At 40.7% G+C, this 20,017-nt stretch overlaps 1 pseudogene; it reads left to right on the top strand.

Annotated features, from left to right (window-relative positions):
• Positions 1 to 5,564: 5,564 nt before the first annotated feature.
• Positions 5,565 to 20,017, top strand: part of LOC112445818 (adhesion G-protein coupled receptor G4-like) — a 44,647-nt pseudogene continuing 30,194 nt past the window's right edge.

Here is a 20,017-nt window from a genome sequence, read left to right as displayed (position 1 = left end):
TTTCTTTGCAAGAGAGTGGAACGTGTTTAAAATCAGGAGGGGAAGTCAGCACAGCTAAGTTTCTGTCCAATGACTTCTATTGTTTTTTTTTATGAAGTAAGAGGCAAGGTTACTTGATAAACATGTGAGGGTAAAGTCTGAGAATGGGGAAGACTATCAATAGTTATTGCAGAGTAGGAGCATAAATTGACCAGAGAAATGTACTAGGCTGGATGCACGCGTGAAAGGCTTATTTGAGGTTGGTGATCATGAATTTATAGAAATATTAATTCACCCTCCTATATGGCTATGTCCAGCAGTGCTTGTCTGCTCAAGTGCATGTGGAGTGGATGGCTGGGTTGGTGGGAGTGAGGTGGAGAGGACGACTCTATCAGTGTTCTTAAAAGTCTCCTTGCCCTCAGTTTCTTCCCATTCCTATCCATCTTGTACACTGCCATAGAATCCATTTTCCTTAAAGACTAAGTCTAAGTGTTAGTCACTCAGGCGTGTCCAGCTCTTTGCGACCCCATGGACTGTAGCCCACCAGGATCCTCTGTCCATGGAATTCTCCAGGCAAGAATACTGGAGTGAGTTGCCATTCCCTTCTCCAGGGGATCTTCCCGACCCAGGGATTGAATCCAGGTCTCTTGCATTTCAGGCAGTTTCTTTACCATGTGAGTCACCTTTTTAAATTTACTTTTTATCAACTCAATCTCCTTGTTCAAGAATTTACATCTTTGCAAATGGTATAGTGATTAAGACTATGGATGATAAACCTCCAAGTGTGAATTTGAGCAAGTAATTCATGTGAAGATTCTGACACTCTGTTTCTTCAACTCTAAAATGTGGTTAATTGTGATATCTACCTTATAAGGTTGTTAGGTGCATTAAATGTGAGAGCAAGTAGCACAGTGCTTGGCTTGTAGTAAGTAAAGCCACTATCTTCTCTTCTCTTCTCTGTCTGCCCGCCCATCCTAGTCTGACATTCTTCTGTACCCCTATCCAACATAACTCCCTTCCAGTTAGACTGGTCCTTTCAATGCCTCTGTATTCATTGCTGTGTGAGTTTGCTTTCACTATCCAAACCCTATCATTTCTCAAAAGGCCCACATGTTCTAAAAAAAAGCTTCCTCATTAGCTTGGAGCTAGTGCACCGATTGCCCCTTGTATTGGGTTGGCCAAAAAGTTCACCTAGGTTTTCCTGTAACATCTTATGGAAAAATCCAAACGAACTTTTTGGCCAACTCATTACTTTAGAGACGTGAAACCTGAGTATATTCCATTGCTCACTTTATCATCAACTGTATTATTTCATTGTGTTTTTACTGTTTTGTTTTTAAAATATTATGTTACATTTTGTCTAAAAATTTTTCAGTAATATAAGATTTTCCAATAAAAGTGTGAGCTCTCTGAGGGAAAAAAATCATGCCATAAACTCTATACATTTCTCACAGAATCTACAATAGTATTTACAATACTTGTTCAATTTAATTGACTTGAATTGAGACATAAGATAGGCTCCAGTGGTGTTCAAAGTGAGGTGCACAATTCTAGGGAGCATACAGATAATACATTAGAGTGCAGGAAGAAAATATTGGAAAGTTTCTATTTATTTTTATCATTCTTTTGACATATTTTGACTATGTTTATAATATACATAGTATAAATTTATTATATATATACACACATTATTTGTAAATATATATACATAAATGGCATATGTTCAAGAAAATTTAAATCTTGGTGTCCCAGATCAAAACATTTTCAATCTATAGTTTTGAGACGAATATAAGCAGTTGACAAGTTAATCATTTTTGAGCACTTACTGTGCCCCAGGGGCTATGCTAAGAGTTTTTACATGCATTAACTCAATTCTCAAAACAATTAAAAAAAAATCTTTATTTATTTGGCTGTGTCGGGTCTTAGTTGTAGCATGCTCAGTCTTCGTTGCAGCATGTGGGATCTTGTTCCCTGACCAGGGATTGAACCCGGGCCCCCTGCATTGGGAGCTCTGAGTCTTATCCACTGGACCACCAGGGAAAATCCCCTCAAAAACAATTTTTAAGGTCAGTGTTATTATCTCTTATTAGAAAGGAGGAAAGTGAAGCACAGAAAGGTAAACTAACTAGTCCAAGATTACATAATGAATAAATGAGGAAACCATGATTTAAAAATACATCTGTTTGAATCCAAAGCCAATCTTCTTTTTTGGAAGACTTAAAGACATAATCCAACTTCTGTAATAGATACAGGACTATTCAAAGTTATCTATTTCTTCTTAAGTGAGTTTTTATAACTTGTGTCTTTCAAGAGATTGATTCATTTCCAAAGGTAATCCTCTTAATCAGTGTGCTACCATGCATCCCTCTGTTAGGAATGCCTGTTTTTTTTTTTGTTTTTTTTTTTAATGAAGATATAATGGAATTGATGTCCTTTGACTTGTTACTTAACCAGGGCATTATGAGAACCATATATAGATTTTTGGAAAGTAGAAAATCATCTTAAGAAAAACCAGGTACATTTGACCCTTGAACAAGGGAAAGTGAGGAATGTCAACCCTCCAGAGCAGTGAAAATTCCATTACAACTTACAACTGGCCTTCTGTATCTGTTGTTTCTCTGTATCTGCTGTTCCACACCTGAGGATTCAACCAACCGTGGATTGTGAATTACTGTAGTTTATACCATTGGAAAAAAAATCCATGTGTAAGTGGACCCACACAGCTCAACCCCTGTTATTCAATGGTCAATTGTAACCACATGATTTGATTTATATCTGATACTTATTTCCTCTTAAGAATATGAAAAGCCATTATAGAGCTCTTCCTTAAAGAATCTTTTCTGACTTCTAAAGTTGAATCCAAACTAACATATGCTTTGTAACTTTCCAGTTCTTTCTGAAAATATAATAATTCAAGAAACAAGTTCCACTCTTTCACAACAAATAGACTTGACAATTCCATCCCAAGTTACTGGACTAAAACCACAAAAGACTGCATATTCTTCTACTGCTGCTGCTGCTGCTAAGTCGCTTCAGTTGTGTCCGACTCTGTGCGACCCCATAGATGGCAGTCCACCAGGCTCTCCCGTCCCTGGGATTCTCCAGGCAAGAACACTGGAGTGGGTTGCCATTTCCTTCTCCAATGCATGACAGTGAAAAGTGAAAGTGAAGTCGCTCAGTCATGTCCGACTCTTGCGACCCCATGGACTGCAGCCTACCAGGCTCCTTCATCCATGGGATTTTCCAGGCAAGAGTACTGGAGTGGGGTGCCATTGCCTTCTCTGATATTCTTCTACAGTGGTGTCTAAAAGCATGCCTGTATTTGCAACTGATTATACAACTCGACCGTATTCCAATACAACATCTCCACCACTGAAAACAATGACTGCACCGATTTTTTTTTAATAAAATTTAGCCATATATCAACATGAGTCCTACGCCAATTTTTTTAAAGACTTCCATAGCTGAAACAGCTACATTTGCAGCAGACCTTTTGTCTACGTCAGCAGCCATTGCTCTGTCTACCAAGAGTACCTTCGTAGGCCCTACTACCAATTCCATGAAAATAACTAAATCCCCGTCTTCAGAGAGCACAAGGACAACCAAAATGGCTGAATCCATTGCTACTGAGACTTCTCATTCAGCGGTAGCTACTAATTTCCTGTACACATCTAGATTTACCAACAATTCAATTGTATCCAAACCTTCAGTAACTGGATCTCAGTCGGCTGTTATGAGGACAGCATCTTTATTCTCACCGATTGAGTCAAAATCCATGTCTACAACATCTTGGCCCAAACACAAATCCCCAGGTATTGGGGCACTCCCTATTGCCACAGCTAGCCAGGAGTTTCCTGCATCTACAGCTGCTAGAAGTGTACGTCAGTCCACAGTGGATCCGACTTCAACTACAGCTACTCCCATTGGGACTGCATCAACACTGCCACCTGAGTCTGTGCTTATCTCCACAGCTGTTTCAATGGATTCTGTATTTCCTAGAAATCAGACAGCCCAGGGACGGGGGAGCCTGGTGGGCTGCCGTATATGGGGTCACACAGAGGTGGACATGACTGAAGCGACTTAGCAGCAGCAGCAGATAGCATCCATATTGGCCACAACTGATATGGAAATACCATTTTCAGTTTATTCAACTAGGTCTATTGAGATGCTGCTGCTGCTGCTGCTAAGTCACGTCAGTCGTGTCCGACTCTGTGCGACTCCATAGACAGCAGCCCACCAGGTTCCCCCGTCCCTGGGATTCTCCAGGCAAGAACACTGGAGTGGGTTGCCATTTCCTTCTCCAATGCATGAAAGTAAAAAGTGAAAGCGAAGTCGCTCAGTCGTGTCCGACTCTTAGCAGCCCCATGGACTGCAGCCCACCAGGCTCCTCCATCCATGGGATTTCCCAGGCAAGAGTACTGGAGTGGGGTGCCATTGCCTTCTCCCTATTGAGATGACACCTGTGCTAAGAACAGCTGAAATAGAATCACCATCTACAAATTTCCAGGCTGACTCTTCACCCACAGTGGAAGACGCAATATCTACCTTCATACCAAAAGAGGCCTCTTCTATGGCACTTTCTTTCAGAACATCCTCTCCATTCACCAAAGCTCAGGGTGTACAGATCGTTAGTGATGTTGAGACAACACATACAGCCTTGACTCCTGGGAAAACACTTGCACCTACAGTGGCTGAAACTATATTTTCCTCCACAATCACTGGGCCAGTATATGCATAGAATATACCCACAGGTGGTGGAAACATGCTTCCTCTGATTTCCACTAGATCAGCTTCCACATCCAAGGAATCTGAGTCTGGTTCCACATCAACAAGTGATGAAGGTGTCCATCTATTCTTCACAAATGAGATCACTTGGACTTCCAGGCCAGATCAGACCTTGTTGACATCAGTGTTCCATGGGAGTACTTCTAATACAGAGCATTAATCCACAACTACTAATATTATCATCCAACCAGAAGCATCCAGAGTGCAAGGCCACCACTATCGCTAATACTACTACAGACAGATATATAACAGTTCTATCCAAATTGACATCTCCATGGCTCACTAACTTCTCCATGGTTTCTGGAGTCACATCTGTAACCCAACTGCCTGAGTCTAAATTTAGCACCTTACTACTAAAAACCACCCCTGCATTCACAGTACTTGGAAATGAACTTCTTCCCACACCAAGGGAGACAGTTGTTCCACTTGTAGATAGAATATCTACCCTTGCTGATGTGGAACCAATTTTTTTCTACTGAGGAGAGTGCTTCTGAGAACACACAGAGACAAATGGTACAATTGCATTTGGAGAGACAACCGCCCCCCACCCCCTCCTTCCAGACTCTGCAATGATACAAAGATTCATTGCTACTGTGACAAGGAAAGAAACAACTTCCCATTATCTTGAGGGAAAATCGCCTCTAGCAGTGATGATCAAGGTTTCTCCATTTGCAACAATGCTGGAAGCAACAGATGAGTCTATTTCCCCCTTTCCTGATGCAGAGAAGCTGACTACCTGATTGGAAAATACAACAACTGCTGAGGTGAGAAAAAGTTGGTTTTCTACAAAATCAATGAAAATGACCCCTAAGAGTTCATACAACGAAACTACAGATATCTTTAATTCCACCCACATCTACATAGCACCTTGGACTTCAGAAACTCCACCTGAGGGGAATCCAGCTCCATCTCCCACTTCTGGGAGCACAAAGACTCCATCTACCTCAACCACGAGTAACACAGAGGAGGTCCATGTTTCAGAAATGTCTACTGGTCTTGGGAAAACAGCTCTCCCTTCACGGGCTCTGACAATTACCACACTTATATCTCCTGAAAAAGGGAGCATGAGTGCCCTCTCAGTATATACTCCCAGGACTGAGAAAAAGATAGTAAGCACCACCTCCGTGACTCACCCTTTCTCACACCGCCAGGACAGTTCCTTTGTAGATACCATAACTTCCGGGACAACCAGCATATCAAATCCTATAAACAATAAAACAACTTTTTTACACTTGCTTTCACCTAGGACTCAGCCTGAGGTGTCTTCAGTTGCCTCTCTCATTTCTGAAAGCACACAAACTTCCCCTGAGTCCCCATCTCCTTCCACAGCTCGACTATCTAGGGCCAATTTTATAGCTGTGTCTACTGACAGGATCACTACAGCCCTTTCTGCTTCAAATGTATCTATAGCACTTCTTGGGAAAACTTCTATGATAACGTCCATTCATATCTACTAGATGTCCTCACGGCCAGTTAGTGTCACTCCCTTCACCTCTAAAAGTGTTTTGGGCACTCCTACTGTACTAATGACTGGATTTTCTAAAACAGACATTCAGATTGTTTGAAAAGTACCTCTGTAGCCACTTCTGGGCCGGGTCTGAGATGTCCTCAATGTCAGTTAATGTCTCTGCTTTTCCACCTCCTACTGTTTCTTCTGATGCTTCCACAACAGGTGGATCATTCCATACTTCATTGTCTTCAGTTACCCCCAGGCCTTCTATGACCATGCAAACATTGTCATTAGATGTCACACCTTTGACATATGCTGGGTCTGCTTCAAAAAATGCAGTGGCTTCCATTGCTTTCACTACTTCAGAAATAACTAAAGTGTCATCCAGCATCACACCTACATCCTTTTCCTCCCCAGCAGAGCCAACTTTTCCCTCTGGGAAAACCATTCCAACCACTATCATGGCTGGGACAGTGACTCCATTCATAGGCATCCCTGTCTCTCCTCTACTCAGTTCTAAGAACACAGAAGCTATTTCTTCCATTCCAAAGACCACATTTTCATCATTTCTATCAACAACCCAACAATCATCACAAAGATATCAGAGCACCACTCTGAGCATATTCCCTGGGATTACTAACAGCTCTCTTTCAACTGTAAGCAGTGGTAAAGCAACAGCTCTCATAAGTACTCATTCCAGAACTGGTGCCCCTGAAAGTGTGCTTTCATCTACTCTGGAAAATCTCCACACTTCCTTGAACATTCAAATTTCCCCATCTTTGACTGGCTTTAAGAGCACTCCTGGATCCACAAAAAGTGTAAAAATTACCACTTATCATTCTTCAAATACAGAAAAGAAGACTTCCTCATCAGAAAATACTTCAACAGCTGAACTGACAAAAGGTGCCATGTCTGTGAATATACCTGTTTCATACCCTCCCTGGATTCCATCCGGTACAACTTCACCCTCTTCGACATCAATTCTTTTTTCACCTCAAAGTACTGAAGCCAAGTTCTCTACTCCAAAGACTTCTCTTCCTCCTATGTCCCAAAGAGTTGGATTTCCAGTTCTACAAACAAAAACCACATCTAGTAATGCCCAGTCTCTGCTTTTGACTTCCTGAAACACACCCACAGCTGAAGATTCTCAATTTTCAGCTTCTACCACTACTCATGTACCTACATCCCACAAGAAGCAAACAGAGAGTCCTTACGTTAGTCTAGAATCTTTGTCAACATTCCCAGTCTCTTAGACTGGTCTTGTACCTGGAGATGTAATGGCAATGTCATCAATTTCCGCAACAGGAACTCTTCCTACCTTGAGGATGTCTGAGAGCCCCTTCATTATCAATATCTTCAAAATCTATACCTGTTACTTTGGCTGACATTAAGCACACATTTGAGAAGACAACTACATCTGTAACTCCTGGGACCACACTCCCATCAAATATTTCAGATGCCACTTCATAATCTATCATTTCAAAGGCTGCTGCTTCACCCATGTTGACTTGGATCTTAACTAGTCTTCCTTGAGGTTCAGCCCTGGCAACTAGATCCAATACTCTTCACATTATATCTTCCTCTCCAGAAGAGATATTCAGTTCACTTCAGTTCAGTTGCTCAGTCATGTCCGACTCTCTGCGACCCCATGAATCGCAGCACGCCAGGCCTCCCTGTCCATCACCAACTCCCAGAGATCACTCAAACTCACATCCATTGAGTTGGTGATGCCATCCAGCCATCTCATCCTCTGTCGTCCCCTTCTCCTCCTGCCCCCAATCCCTCCTAGCATCAGAGTATTTTCCACTGAATCAACTCTTCGCATGAGGTGCCAAGGTACTGGAGTTTCAGCTTTAGCATCACTCCTTCCAAAGAACACCCAGGACTGATCTCCTTTAGAATGGACTGGTTGGATCTCCTTGCAGTCCAAGGGACTCTCAAGAGTCTTCTCCAACACCACAGTTCAAAAGAATCAATTCTTCGGCACTCAGCTTTCTTCACAGTCCAACTCTCACATCCATACATGACCACTGGAAAAACCATAGCCTTGACTAGGTGGACCTTTGTTGGCAAAATAATGTCTCTGCTTTTCAATATGCTGTCTAGGTTGGTCATAACTTTTCTTCCAAGGAGTAAGCATCTTTTAATTTCATGGCTGCAGTCACCATCTGCAGTGATATTGGAGCCCCAAAAAATAAAGTCTGCCACTGTTTCCACTGTTTCTCCATCTATTCCCCATAAAGTGATGGGACCAGATGCCATGATCTTCCTTTTCTGAATGTTGAGCTTTAAGCCAGCTTTTTCACTCTCCTCTTTTACTTTCATCAAGAGTCTATTATTTCCTTTTCACTTTCTGCCATAAGGGTGGTATCATCTGCATATCTGAGTTTATTGATATTTCTCCTGGCAATCTTGATTCCAGCTTGTGCTTCTTCCAGCCCAGCATTTTTCAAGATGTACTCTGCATATAAGTTAAATAAGCAGGGTGACAATATACAGCCTTGATGTACTCTTTTTCCTATTTGGAACCAGTCTGTTGTTCCATGTCCAGTTCTAACTGTTGCTTCCTGACCTGCATATAGGTTTCTCAAGAGGTGGTCTGGTATTCCCATCTCTTGAAGAATTTTCCACAGTTTGTTGTGATTCACACAGTCAAAGGCTTTGGCATAGTCAATAAAGCAGAAATAGATGTTTTGCTGGAACTCTCTTCCTTTTTCCATGATCCAGCAGATGTTGGCAATTTGATCTCTGGTTCCTCTGCCTTTTCTAAAACCAGCTTGAACATCAGGAAGTTCACGGTTCACGTATTGCTGAAGCCTGGCTTGGAGAATTTTGAGCATTACTTTACTAGCGTGTGAGATGAGTGCAATTGTGCAGTAGTTTGAGCATTCTTTGGCATTATCTTTCTTTGGGATTGGAAAGAAAACTGACCTTTTCCAGTCCTGTGGCCACTGCTGAGTTCTCCAAAGTTGCTGGCATATTGAGTGCAGCACTTCCACAGCATCATCTTTCAGGATTTGAAATAGCTCAACTGGAATTCCATCACCTCCACTAGCTTTGTTCGTAGTGATGCTTTCTAAGGCCCACTTGACTTCACATTCCAGGCTGTCTGGCTCTAGGTGAGTGATCATACCATCGTGATTATCTTGGTCATGAAGATCTTTTTTGTACAGTTCTTCTGTGTATTCTTGCCACCTCTTCTTAATATCTTCTGCTTCTGTTAGGTCCATACCATTTCTGTCCTTCATCGAGCCCATCTTTGCATGAAATGTTCCCTTGGTATCTCTAATTTTCTTGAAGAGATCTCTAGTCTTTCCCATTCTGTTGTTTTCTTTGCCCTGATCACTGAGGAAGGCTTTCTTATCTCTCTTTGCTATTCTTTGGAACTCTGCATTCAGATGCTTATATCTTTCCTTTTCTCCTGTGCTTTTCGCTTCTCTTCTTTTCACAGCTATTTTGTAAGGCCTCCTCAGACAGCCATTTTGCTTTTTTGCATTTCTTTTCCATGGGGATGGTCTTGATCCCTGTCTCCTGTACAATGTCACAAATCTCTGTCCATAGTTCATCAGGTACTCTATCTATCAGATCTAGTCCCTTAAATCTATTTCTCACTTCCACTGTATAATCATAAGGGATTTGATTTAGGTCATACCTGAATGGTCTAGTGGTTTTCCCTACTTTCTTCAGTTTAAGTCTGAATTTGGCAATAAGGAGTTTATGATCTGAGCCACAGTCAGCTCCCAGTCTTGTTTTTTTCTGACTGTATAGAGCTTCTCCATCTTTGGCTGCAAAGAATATAATCAATCTGATTTCGGTGTTGACCATCTGGCGATGTCCATGTGTAGAGTCTTCTCTTGTGTTGTTGGAAGAGGGTGTTTGCTATGACCAGTGTGTTCTCTTGGCAAAACTCTGTTAGCCTTTGCCCTGCTTCATTCCATATTCCAAGGCCAAATTAGCCTGTTACTCCAGGTGTTTCTTGACTTCCTACTTTTGCATTCCAGTCCCCTATAATGAAAAGGACATCTTTTTTGGGTGTTAGTTCTAAAAGGTCTTGTAGGTCTTCATAGAACCGTTCAACTTCAGCTTCTTCAGCATTGCTGGTTGGGGCATAGACTTGGATTACTGTGATTTTGAATGTTTGCCTTGGAAATGAATAGAGATCATTCTGTCGTTTTTGAGATTGCATCCAAGTACTGCATTTCGGACTCTTTTGTTGACCATGATGGCTACTCCATGTCTTCTAAGGGATTCCTGCCTGCAGTAGTAGATATAATGGTCATCTGAGTTAAATTCACCCATTCCAGTCCATTTTAGTTTGCTGATTCCTAGAAGGTCGACATTCACTCTTACCATCTCCTGTTTGCCCACTTCCAATTTTCCTTGATTCATGGACCTAACATTCCAGGTTCCTATGCAATATTGCTCTTCATAGCATCGGACCTTGCTTCTATCACCAGTCACATCCACAACTGGGTATTGTTTTTGCTTTGGCTCCATCCCTTCATTCTTTCTGGAGTTATTTCTCCACTGATCTCCAGTAGCATGTTGGGCACCTACTGACCTGGGGAGTTTCTCTTTCAGTATCCTATCATTTTGCCTTTTCATACTGTTCATGGGGTTCTCAAGGCAAGAATACTGAAGTGGTTTGCCGTGCCCTTCTCCAGTGGACCACATCTGTCAGGCCTCTCCACCATGACCTGCCCATCTTGGGTGGCCTCACAGTGCATGGCTTAGAAGAGATTTTAAAATCCTGACATTTCTGACTTCTGACATCACACCAACACACCCACACACTCACTTTACAATAGGATCTTTTGCTGGTGTAAGTGCTGTACTCGCCGAAACCACCCCTACACCTACCATGGGCGGTATCACTACGGGCTTCCCAAGTCTTTTCCCTGTGTCTATAAAAATCACAGATGACAGTCCCTACATTTCCAAATCTTCTGAAGCATTTTCCAGAATCACTGTGACTGCCAACTCCAGGACTGTGCCTCAAGCTCCATCCTTTAGCAGAATGAGTAAATCACCTCCAGTTGACCATACCCCATCTGTTGGTGCCATGTTTCTACCTAGCCCTACAACAACATCTGCATGGAGCAGAATCCCAGCTGCATCAGCACCCGCTATGTTAGTTCTTCCTAAGCCCACACAGGACTCCCTTCTAAATATAGCTGCCACTACATCCGCTGCTACTGGAGCCCTATTTCCGCTCATCTCCACTGGAGTAACACATCCTTTTACAGCAAATGTGTCCTCATCACCTTCTTCCTCTTTTGAGACAACCTGGCTGGACTCCACACCTTCCTTTTTATCTACCAAAACTTTGACTTCACCTATTGCCGTTAAGTCCATAGATACGTTCTGCAATGTATGTCGCATAATAGAATGTATGCACAATGGGATATGTGTTCTCAAAGAGAGCCAATTCTCTGAAGGCAGAAAGGGCAAAAGAAGGGTACAGGTGTTTCTTATCTCCTTCAGACAGTATCTACAGTGGGTACCTTATTCCAAACACAATTCTCTAGCCATCTTTCTTACCTTTCCTTTATTGACATATAATGCAAATGTATGACATTTTTAAGCCTCCTTTCCATCCATTTTGTTCCGAATGCTCTGACTCTGCCAGTGTGGACATGGGTCAGGAACCTTACCCCCTTCCCTATAAGAGGATTATATGGCCTTAGGTCCAACATGTTGACCACATACCAGAAAACACCAGAAGATACTCTAGCTTGCTCTTTTTGAATTCCGTTAATGCAGGTTTCAGTCTTCTCCAGTTCCCACCTCCAGCTGGCTTCTAATGCTTATCTGTGACCAGGGAGTATTTGGCTTCCAAATAATTCAAATATTGGATGTTCCTTCAACTTTTATATATAGATATAGACATACACATAGATATTTTTTTGGCCACACCAACGGCATACAGAATTTCCCCAACCAGGAGTCAAACTCATGCCCCCTGTAATGGAAACATGGAGCTTTAACCACTGGACCACCAGGGAAATCCATTTTCTCAACTTTAATATTCTAAAATAGAAAATTTTTTAAATTGAAATTTGATAGTACAGACAAGAGAAACAAGGGAATAAAGAGAAAAGCCAGAAGCATAAAGAAGGGCATAGGAAGAAATAAACATTTGCTCAGTACAAATGAACCTGTGAGATAATGTTCAGCTTGGCCACTAAAAGGACTAGAAATCTGTTGGCCAATGAAAACTAGGATTTGGGAGGAGTTGTAGAATATCTGTCAGTTGTGCAGAAATCAAGGAACAGCCCAAAAAATTAAAGCAAAATTGCCAGGGTACATCCTGGTTTGCTTTGGTTTATGGATCCAAAAGTACTGGTTCTTGACCTTGGAGTTAAATTAAGCCGAGTTTAAGAATGAGGTTTCATTGTTTGGTTTCTTTAAAGTGAAGAGCAGTTTTGACCAGAGTTGCAGAAGTTAAATTTCTTGAACTAAAGGAATGAAATTGATCTCCTTATTTTTACAGTTTCCTTCTATAATATTGAAATGAGCCTCTCTGTCTTTGATGAAGAGCCAAGGATCCCTATTACCAGTGTTGGAAAAGAATTTGCAAAAAAATGGGTAAATAATCTATTGACTATTTATGCTACATCTAAAAAAAGTGAATAAATATATGTATATAAATATGTAACATCTTACAGAAAAACTTGAACTTTTTAGCCAACCCGATATATATAAAACTAGGCTTCACTTTTTTCTATGCATAATACGTTACAGCACATTGGTTTTGATTTTTCTTTTTGCTGCAAATTTATCCACTCTCTAAGCAACACCATGAAGATGTATGTGGTTTGTCTTTTATAGTGTCAATGCTGGAAAGCTTTTTATGAGGTGTTATTAATTGGTTTAGAACTGTCCATGTCTCTCCACTGATATGAATTCTTCACCTTTGCCATGTTTCCCTACTTGGGGAACCTAGGAGAGCTGTGATAACAGTGTATGCCATTGTACTTAAATATTTTTGTTTTCTGTACTTTCATTTCTTCTCTCTTTTACACAAGAAATGTTTTATTTATCCTTACATTTTTCTGATAATAAGCAGTAATACCTACTCTCTGTAAAAAATTCAGACACTAAAATCTGAAATCCAGAAAATAAATGTCCTCCCTAATATCACTTATTGTATTAACACCTCTTAACAGTTTGAAGCATTTTCTTTCAGATTTTTTCTATATATATTAACAGTGATTCATACATGTTCTTTTGCAAAAGTAGCTGGAATCATGCTAATTATGCTATTCTGCAACTTGCTTTCTTTTCACTTAACCATGTGTCTTTAGGCTCATTCATGCTAGTAAACATAGACCTACCGCAATGGCACCCCACTCCAGTACGCTTGCCTGGAACATCCCATGGACGGAGGAGCCTGATGGGCTGCAGTCCATGGGGTCGCTAAGAGTCGGACATGACTGAGTGACTTCACTTTCACTTTTCACTTTCATCCATTGGAGAAGGAAATGGCAACCCACTCCAGTGTTCTTGCCTGGAGAATCCCAGGGATGGCTGAGCCTGGCAGGCTGCCGTCTATGGGGTTGCACAGAGTTGGACACGACTGAAGCGACTTAGCAGCAGCAGCAGCAGCATACACTTTAAAACAATTTCCTTAGGAGGTTGTAATGTGGTAGCTTTAATCCAGGCATCCTTTGGAGGACATTTAGTTTGTTTCTATTTTTTTTCTCTATTTGGAAACAATGCTGACAGTAATGCTCTTGCAATAAATTTGAAGGGGGTGTACTTGAATATTTCTGTAGGATAAATTCCTAGAACTGGAATTGCTAGGTCAAAGGACATGAATATTTTACATTTTGATCACTATCATTAAGTGGCCTCCCAGATAAGTGGTACCAACTTGCACCCTCACCAACAGTAACTGATGATGTCTGTTTCCCCTCTCTCCCCATCAGCATTTATTTTCAAGTATATACAACATGATTATAAGTGCTTGAAAATGGGTTGGTGTATTCATCCACCAGGCCTGCTATAACAAAACATGATGTACTAGGTGGTTTAAATGACAGACTTTTTTTCTTTTTCTTTTTAATTGAGGTATAGTTGATTTATGATACTGTGCCAATTTCACACACACAGCAAAATGATTAAATTATGTATATATTATTTTACAGATATTTATTTTCTTGCAGTTCTGGAGGTTGGAAGTCTAAGATCAAGGTGCTGGCAAGGTCGGTTTCTGGTGAGGCCTCTGTCCTTGGCTTCTCACTGTGTCCTCACACATGGCCTTTTGTGTGTGTGTACACAGAGAGATCTCTAGTGTTTCTTCCTCTTCTCAATAAGGACACTAGTCCTGTCAGATCAGGGCTCCACCCTATGACCTCATTTAGCCTTAAGTACCTTCTTAAAGGCTTCCCTGGTGGCTCAGATGGTAAAGAATCCACCTGCAATGTAGGAGACCCAGGTTCAATCCTTGGGTCCGGAAGATCCCCTGGAGAAGGGAATGGCAACCCACTCCAGTGTTGTTGCCTGGAGAATTCTATGGACAGAGGAGCCTGGTGGGCTACAGTCCATGGGGTCACAAAGAGTCAGACATGACTGAGCAACTAACACTCTGCACTTTCTCTACCTTCTCAAAGTTCTTATCTCCAAATACAGTTACATTCGTGGGTTAGAGCTTCAACACGAATCTTGCAGGGATGCAGTTCATCCCATACCAATAGGTAAAATGTAAATCAAAAAGCTGAGTGGAGCAGATGGAAATGTTAAACCAACTGAAATAATAAATGCAGCTTAACGATCACATCATCTCAGGTAACTTGGCTGGGTTAAGAAAGAGGAGCAGGAGTACTAAAACAAATGTTTTATCTTTTACAGTTGAATTCTATATTTCAAGACAGTGCATTTGTTCTTGCTAATCTGGCTGTTCAAATTAAAAGCAGGTATGTGAATGTCATCTGCTGTGGGTCTGTTCCTATCTGGAAGGTATATCCTTGGTTTTTGTTTGAGACTGCTGCATTTTGAGTTGCATCTTCCCTTCTGACTATAGATTCTCTTCAGATTGATAAAGAGGTTTGTATTGTTACTGTAAGGTATAAAGTCAATGAGAGAACAAAACAGAAAAAAGTAAATAGGGGAAGTAGTGGAATTGGACTCAGTTACCCCTAAAACCCCTCTTAGCTTTAAAATGCTATGCTTCTGTGACTTAGGGAAAAAAATCATGTCTTAAAGGGATGAAAGGTTAAGGATGGCCATTGTATGAGGATTGATAAGTCCTTTTATTTTTGGATAATGCACTTTCAAGAATTAGAAATTCTAAGGGCACTTGCAATGTTTCAAGTGAGGAATGCTAGCTAGTTCCAGAATTGCCTGGGGATTTGGAGAGGTGATTGCAGTGAAATTGGCAGGTGCTGAGTACTACCCAGAAGGCCGTAACAAAGTTAACTGGTCATCTGAGGAGGATTTTCTTTGCTCTTGTCCTGCACATATACTAGTCCTCTGTTAAAGGAAAATCCCAAAGAATCCCTTTGAAAACTAAGCATGGTTCTGGTACACCATGGTTAGCTGATTTTTTAAAAAACACTGAGTGTGACTGCCTGTCTTCCATACACTGGGATTTTTGTTTCTTTTGCATGTTCAAACATAAATGGGTTCAAGAAAGTTCACAGAAAGTAATGGAAGTAAATCCATGATAGGTTATTAAAAGAAAATTGGAAATGTCTAAAGTATACACCATTCTTTCAAAGAACTATGTCTATGATTTTTCTTTATTACAGAGGTAATATGTGGTCAATGTAAAAACTTAGAGCTTTACAGAAATATATGACATGGACAGCAAAAATCTCCAGAAAGCTGCCTTTCCCCACCTACTTTAAGAACTCTGGTTAATGGCTTATTTTATATATTTACATATTTCTCTAGATTTGTTGTCATGAGTTTACTAAGAGAATGGGACCACATTCTGTTTTACAACTTTCTTTTCTTGCCTTAGAATATATCATGTATATCCTTTCCAGCTAATACTTACAGATGTAGCTCATTTGTTTTAATGACTGCATAGAATTCTTTTGTATGGATGTGCTGTGGTGTATTTATCCAATTGGACATTTGATTTTCTTCACCTTTGTATATATATTTTTTATACACCCCTGCTGATACTATTACGGAATAGATTCCTAGAAGTGGGATCGCTGAGTCAAAGGCTTACCACCATTTTGGTATGCAAATAATGACCCAGCTCTTTTTTTTTTTTCAGGAGGGTTGAACAGGCATTTTAGACCCAGCTCTAATTTTAAAGTGTCTCCTTAAAGCCCTAGTATTATCTGAATTTCAAGCAGGGGGATTCTACCATTCTACCCACAGTTGTCTTTCTCCTGAACTTGTTCTCTCATGTATTTGGTACTGTGGTTTATTTTCCTATAATTTTCTGGTGATTTTGGTACAGAGACATTCCTGGGGAAGAACTAACCATGGACCAATTTGTAAGTATTTTTTCAAAACAAATCCACTTGTAACCCACCCTATACCTGATTATATATAGGTAAATAGCTCTTCCATTCAAGTGCATATTATCAGGCAAGGTTCAGCTGTAATAATTGAAGGGCAAATTACATTACTTTCTTTGGGATCTGCACAAGAATCCACTAAGAAAACCAATCTCTGCATCTCTGAACTGTCTATGTGGTAAGTTTTTGAGGCACATTTTGGGGTCTATGGGAGTATGGAATGATTTGAGGATTGCAAATGATAAATGAAAGTTCTTGGTTGTAGGCATCTGGCAAAGAAACCTGTTTTTTCCAAGAGTGACACAATTATTTGCAAAATGGGCGTTCACGTAATAAATCCACTCTTGTGTGGAATTCAAGTCAATGTGACAAAACTATCTCCCATTATTTGTTCCAGTGCCTTAAAGGTTTACAATGTTAGATTCTGAAAGAATTAGTATGCACCAAGGTTTTAAGTTATTTAAATCTGAGATAAATATTTTGACTACACAAAATATAGTCAAGCCTACAGTGCATTCCAAATTATCTGCCATCACTTAAAATGATGTAAATACCTGAGTCAGAATGTAAAAATTGAAAACAGTATACATAATGTGACATAACTAAAATTCCGGAGTGGGTGGGCGCGCCGGGACGAAGCGTGGCGCCCCCGGGCAGCGCGGTCCCGGCGAGGCGGAAGCCTAGGCTGGAGGCGGGGCCAAAATAAAATAAAATAAAATAAAATAAAATTCCTCTCAAATAATAGGTGTAAAAGCCTTTGGGTGGTAATGTGGCCCCCAGAGTCAGGCTGCCTGAGTTAGACTCCCTGCTTTTCCACTTCCTGATTATGAGAACTTGGGCAACTTAATTAAACTCCCTGTGCCTCAGTTTCCTCATCTGTAAAATGGAGATAATAATATGACCATTCCTCACCAGGATGTTTGGAAAGAAGGAATGGAATAACCCACATAGAGTGCTTAGTACAGGACGTAGAGCATGAAATCCTGGTAGTGTTTTATTTGTCATCACCATGTTTCGATCCAGAGTCTGAAGGCTTTGATTCTGCTGCCAGTTCTGTGACCCGTCAGCTGTGGGATACTGGGCACATCATTTAATTTCTCTGAGACTAGAAAATGGGGTACACATCTGTGCATTATCCACCCTACAGTGTTGGTGTCAGGAATAATGCATTGATGTTTGGCAGGTGCTTTGTAGATGGCAATGGGTTACATAGATATAAAGTATAATTATGATTGTAGTTGTTAACAATAGGCCTGTAGTCGATTGTGACATTTGTTTAAAGTTTTCAGTGACTATGTACTTTTTTTTTTTTTTTTTTTTTTGCGTTATTTGAAACAGAGAAGGGCAAGGACTGGCTACAATTTCCCACGTACCATACAGGTAGGAGCTGAGTTTATTCAGAGCTGGTACATCTACTTTTAATTTTCTTTCCATTTAATTCTGTATGTGTAGCCTGTTGGTCAGAGCTGTCAGAGGGAGATCAAAGTACCTGCTGGTTATTTTGCAGATGCTGTAATTGGGCTCTTGCCTTTAAGAAATAAGTTGCTTTAGTTGGTCATGGCACAGCCTAGCAGCCTGCCTGCTGCCTCTTTGTAGTGAAGAGAAAATGGGGTCCAAAGTGGTCATAATTTGGGGATAGGGCAATATAGTGTTGTCATCAAAAAACTTCACGAAATACTGAGCAGGGAAATTGCAAAACAACCTGGAAAGCAGCCTCGGTCCTGTTCAGGCTCGTGGTCCAGGTCCTCCTGGAACGCTGGCTATTATTGTTGTTCTGCTTGATGCAATCCAAGAAGGACATATAGACCCAGAGGGGTGGGATGGGGGTGGGTGGGATGGGGGTGGGTGGGAGGGAGATTCAAGAGGGAAGGAGTGTATGTATACATAGAGCTGATTCACCTTGTTGTACAGCAGAAACTAACACAACATTATAAAGCAATTATACTCCAATAGAAAAGAAAGAAAGAAATAAAAGGACATATAACTACAGAAGTTTCATGGGAAGGTCATTAAAATATTCAGGGTGTGAACGGTAGAGGGTCTGCTCTACTCTTGCAGAAAGAGGAGAGGTTTAAAAAGAAAAGTCCTCTTCAAACTGAGAAGATGAAAGCCGAGAAGAGACTGGCTACCAGTGGAACGGGTAGTATGAACAAGGACTTCCCTAAATACGGATCAGCGGTGGGGATGGGGCAGGCGTGGCTTCGATTGGACATAGAGAGAAATTCTGAGTAAACACAGGCACATCTGACTTTTAAGAGCTGATAGGAAATATAAGAGAGTATTCCTCCAAAAGATGGATCTACAAACGGAAATGGAGAAAAAGCAGAGGTAAACTTGTGAGTCTGAAATGTGCTTTGTAATGGAAGATAGAGTACTGAGAATGTCTGAGGACCTCGCTATAGAGCTTGAAGTTAAGAACAGCCCTGTTCTTTCACATCATATCTTTAATGGACAGAACATTCCAAAATAAGATATTAGGTCTTTGTGACCTTGGTTAAGGCTCAGTTTCTTCATCTGCAGAATGGGGGTAATAATAGCACTACCTCATAAGGTTCTTGTGATAACATGAATTAAAACATGCAGACAAGAGCTCTACAAATGTTGGCTACTATTATTATCATCATTATTATTTTATTATAGAAACAGGCCTTCTGCAGAGCACAGTTTTCTAGACTAATTGAGCATGTGCCTATTTGCCTTATTATTGAGGTAATGATGGATAAATTAGAGACCAGAAGAGTAAAAGGTTTTCTCTGAATGCTCCATCTTCTCTATTAATTATCACAAACCCCTAGAAATTGCATAGCTAGTCAATTTCAACATAATGCAAATGTTGCTGACTGTTCTTTTAAAAATGGGTTTTGAGTTGTTTGTTTTGGATATGAGAAAATTTATCAGATGACTTCAATGTGCTATACTCCATCATTTCTGAAGATTTCCACTTAATAGCTGTAAAATGCTTGATGTTTATGGAGTACTAATTAAGTCATCTGCACAGAGTTTCAGCACCGCAGGCCAAGTTGCACTCTGTGGCCGTAACTGCAACATCTTTCTCTTTTGCTCTGCTTTTTAGCTGTCTTTGTCAGGGCATCATAAAGGCCACCTCTTTTTTAGCACCCACCAAATTGATTAGCAGGATCAAAAGTAAAATACATGGCAACTTCATGCATGGAAACTTCACACAAGATCAGTTGATATTATCAGTAAAGTCTGGACATGCTGCAATGAGAAAACTAGGTAATTTGGGTGAGTGTTTTCATACGAATTAATTCCCTTTTTTAATAAAGTTCCAAATGCATGCATAGCAAGAAGCCCTGCCTTC

This window comes from Bos taurus, unplaced genomic scaffold (genome assembly GCF_002263795.3).
Source record: "Bos taurus isolate L1 Dominette 01449 registration number 42190680 breed Hereford unplaced genomic scaffold, ARS-UCD2.0 Super-Scaffold_1723_ScbfJmS_2085, whole genome shotgun sequence".
Lineage (NCBI taxonomy): Eukaryota > Metazoa > Chordata > Mammalia > Artiodactyla > Bovidae > Bos > Bos taurus.
Note: the sequence above shows the minus strand (reverse complement) of the source record. Positions and strands in the feature narration are given on the sequence as shown.